General features: G+C 33.9%; 1 long non-coding RNA gene across 1 annotated transcript; it reads left to right on the forward strand.

Annotated features, from left to right (window-relative positions):
• Positions 1-529: 529 nt before the first annotated feature.
• Positions 530-3,947, forward strand: LOC130241936 (uncharacterized). The gene is made up of 6 exons (XR_008838925.1): positions 530-737; positions 1,717-1,761; positions 1,854-2,001; positions 2,139-2,286; positions 2,505-2,598; positions 2,801-3,947. It is a non-coding gene; the product is annotated as an uncharacterized LOC130241936 (long non-coding RNA).
• The last annotated feature ends 248 nt before the right edge of the window (positions 3,948-4,195 follow it).

Genomic DNA, 4,195 nt, shown 5'->3' on the forward strand with positions numbered 1-4,195 from the left:
AAAGCATGTCCTTGAAATCCACACACTTGATTTCCAGTTTGGTTTTATAGAAAAGAAGGAAAAATTACTGTATTTTTTTATTATTATTATTATTATTATTATTATTATTATTATTATTATTATTATCCTCTTATTGTAGCTAGCTATGTTCACAAATTTAATAGAAGAGTTTGAAAATGTAAGTAAATGTATTAATATTTTAGCACTCTGATGCTTTTTTCTGTAAGGAAGATGGACTGAGAAATCTGTTAGACTGAGGCAGATCTTAATGGAATCTTATTAGCTTATAAACTATGAAATAACTCAACCTAACCAGATAGATTTGCTATTTATTGTTTTCTATATATGCTAACACCAATACATCCCTAATGCTTCGAAGGTGTTGCATTTGAATCCAAATTGCTGAGTGAAATTGAAGACACTATTACACTCAAAAAAATGATTCAAGCCCTTCTTAGATGTGACACAAGTAAATACTGTTCCCTTTATTTAAATATATCTATTTTTTAAATATTCATTTACATTTACTTGATGTAACGTAAAATGTATTAGTCGTTTCACCTATAATCTTTATTAAACCAAATCAAATGAGTTCAATAAGGTGACCCCGTTTTGCGCATGCGTGAGACCGCGCGTTTTCACTGCCACCTGCATTCCGTTTGTCCATCCACCATTTTCCACCTGTGGCTGAAGACGAGTTGATGAGACGCCCCCGATAACAAGAAGTCATTTCTTTGGTGAGTATTCGTTTATTTTTTTCAGCGAGTACCTTGCTATGAATGCATGTTATATTCTCGACCGTGTGCAACAAGCGTGATAAGTTTTGCTTCGGTTTTCAGTAAAGTTGGCGTCTAACGTTAGCTGGCTAGCCAGCCGCTCATCATGCAGGGGAAAACGTTACGTTAACGCTTTTTATCATAATATTTCCGACGTTGATTTAATAATTTTTTGGTCTTCGGGGTGATGTTGAATCAACATTGAGGTAAAGTTGGTTTTATATTTGCACATTCAAACTTTCTCCTTGATATCATTTCAGAATAGTATTATTTGCAAGCTCTAAATAGTGAATATTATCAGCCAATGACTATCAATTTTCACAGTTAATTAAATAGTGTTGATGTTGTTTTCAAGTCAAATTTACATGTGATTTCAGACCCAATATTCAAATTAGCATATTAGATAATATAGGGAACGTTAAATGAAGGAATGTGCGAATATAAAACCAACTTTACCTTAATTGAATCAACGTCAGACTGTTTGAGTCAATATATTTTATCTATGAATCAATTTAACGTTATTGGTCTGATGTTGCGATCACGGAGTGAATGTTGATTGAACACAAAAAAATGTGATGACTCGTAAGATATTTACTATGAAAATTCAACTGTAAATCAATGTTTGTTATTTTCTGACCGGTCTTTGAACCAATTTCAAAATGCTTTTCATGTGTGACCTCAAACACAAAGTTGAAAATATTATATTGTTAATTTGGCTTTTATTTAAATTAAAATAGCACTGTAAAATTTATTAAACAATATTTCATGATTTTGTTAGTCTTCACTGCTACTAAAAATTGCTGAAACGGTCAAAATTTTAACTTTTTATAGTTTTTATATATCTATCAGGTTCTCAAATGCAATTTTGACTTGTTGGTAAGCTTTTAAGTATTTCTGCACTTGTACACACACTACTAATGCATTTATTTTATCTTTGCAGTTTGATCAGCTTTACAGGGTTCCTTCTGGCAACCTCCTAGTGATAGTAAGTAATGTCGTCTTTCTATGCTGTTATATGTTGTTGTTGTTATTATTATTAATATAATGAATGCTAAATGTATTTCATCTTCTTTTTAGGTTAGTGTATGTGGCAGTGCAAAAAATGCAGTTTGGAACTAGATAGCAGTTCTCAGACGTCTTAAAATTGTGCAGCAGAGACCAATGATAGAAGAGTTCAAAAACAGATGGCCTGCACTGTTTGAAGAGAATGAAGTAGATTTGTGCTGTATGTGTTGACCATTTTTTTGTTGTCCATTGCAAATAATAGCTACATAATTGCAGTTTTAATTTGTCAATAATCCTGGACCCCTATATGGTAGAAATGATACACTTTTTAAATGGCTGTTTTTGTTTAATTTCCAGGTGAATGCAGAGTTCTTGCGAATCACCACCAAGTCACTACAATCAAAGTTCTTGTCACAGCTGGATCACTTCTCTGACACAGATCTTCATGAAGAAAGGAGGAATGAAGGGGCAAAGGATCAAGGATGTCCTGGCGAATAATGATTTGGTAAGTAGATGTGCTTGAAACATCTTTTCACTGTATTGGGGTGGTTATTGTATGGTTCTTGTCCATAGCTGCTCATTTTAACACTTTTGGGAAATAATGCTTATGTAGTGAACTTTTACATTTCTCTGACTGACATCTTGATGGGCATACCCTCTGTTCTGTTACATGTGCACTTACATTTTTACAAATTCCTGTCTTGATTGATCCTTCTTCTGTAGTGTGATGACATCAACACCAAAAGGGAGTGCCTCCTGAGAAGCCTTGTCATCTACCTCAGTGAAGATCCTGACTTATTTTTTTAAGGCATATTTGGTAAGTTTGATTGTTTCTAATGTAGCCTCTAACAGTGTAACTCTGTAGTTTAACTCTGTTATTTCTCCCATGGCACACGATTATGAAACTAAATAACTGTGAATGTAAATGGATGCACACAGAAAGATTCACTAATGTTGTGACTATTATATAAATTACACATATGCACACAAATTATTTATCATTCCATATGTCTTTTCAGGTCTCTGGCACTGAGGATGTGGAGAGGGACATCTCAAGCACAATCATGGGGATTTACATTATTCGAAGTTATGACAATGGGGAGCCAGAGGATGTGGGAATTGTGATTGAAGGCATTAAAGTCCTGACCAACGTAGGCAGTGTCATCATGGGTTTCATCGTGTTGTTTGGGCTAATTTATGCCCTTGACCTGAGCTTTCCAGAAAACCTCAAGTACACCTTTGAGTTCATCCAGAAAATCATTATGAATCTGGATGGACACAAGCTCAATCCAAAGATACAGCAGCTGAAAATCAAATTGCAAATCAAACATCTGCACGTCATAGCTCATTCAAATACAGTATTGTGTCTCCATTACTCTCGTACCTGTCAGGTGATTGCATGACTCAACACTTTTTGAAATGGACTTGAATTGATGTTGAAACCGGATTCAACACACTACAGATTTTTGAATTATGACTGGCCAGACCAATACTCGCACAGCTAGTCAAATGTTCAGAGATTGTTTGTACAAGATTTGGTGACAATGGGTCTCCTTCTTATAAGTATACTGTCTTGGTCTGTTTTCACCTTCCTATAGCCCAAATTTGGTCCCCACAGCCAGTTTTTTTTTTTTTTTTAACTGTGTTTTTGTTTGAATTGACCATTTGTACTACACATATTGAAAATGCTGTACCTCTTGAGTAGCCAGACATTTTTCATTTCCTTACTGTGCTCATGTTATGCCGTTTAAGAAATGTTACAAAAATGTTTGCTGCTTTACATTTCATTAAATGTGCTCCGTTTTAGGTAGATTTTCTTTTTTTTTTTTTTGTGCATTAACATGCAAGACTGGTTTTACATCTCTTGGTTTTAAGGTCTGACATACTACAATTTAAATTAGTCAAGTAAAACAGGCAGTAGTTTCTGCCTCTATTGTTCAACATATATCTATATATATTGTGCTAATTTTAATGCAGGTTATAATTAAGTTGAATGTTGATCAAGCTAGCATTCAGATTTATTGGAATATTTTCATTTTGCATACTTTGCTGGTGCCTCTACTCCCTTAATGTGTTTGTGGCTTTGGGGGACATGGGATACATTTAGTTCACACCAAGTGCAAGACCTGTGGAAGTGTTTCTAACAGTTTTTTTTCCAATAAAAAAAAAAAGCTCAATCTGTTTGGCTTGTGTGTGTGTGTGTGTGTGTGTGTGTGTAGTAATGGGGGTCAAATGAAAAATAATTATTTCCAAGTAATTAATTTATATTGAGTTGAACTAATGTAAATCAATTACAGTAATTTAATGAATTTCTATTTGCTTAGCTATATTTGATAAAATTGAGGTGGACTAACTCAATTACATTTCATTACGTAAATGATCTTTCTTTAGGTTAGGGTTACGTATATTTATTG

This window comes from Danio aesculapii, chromosome 15 (genome assembly GCF_903798145.1).
Source record: "Danio aesculapii chromosome 15, fDanAes4.1, whole genome shotgun sequence".
Lineage (NCBI taxonomy): Eukaryota > Metazoa > Chordata > Actinopteri > Cypriniformes > Danionidae > Danio > Danio aesculapii.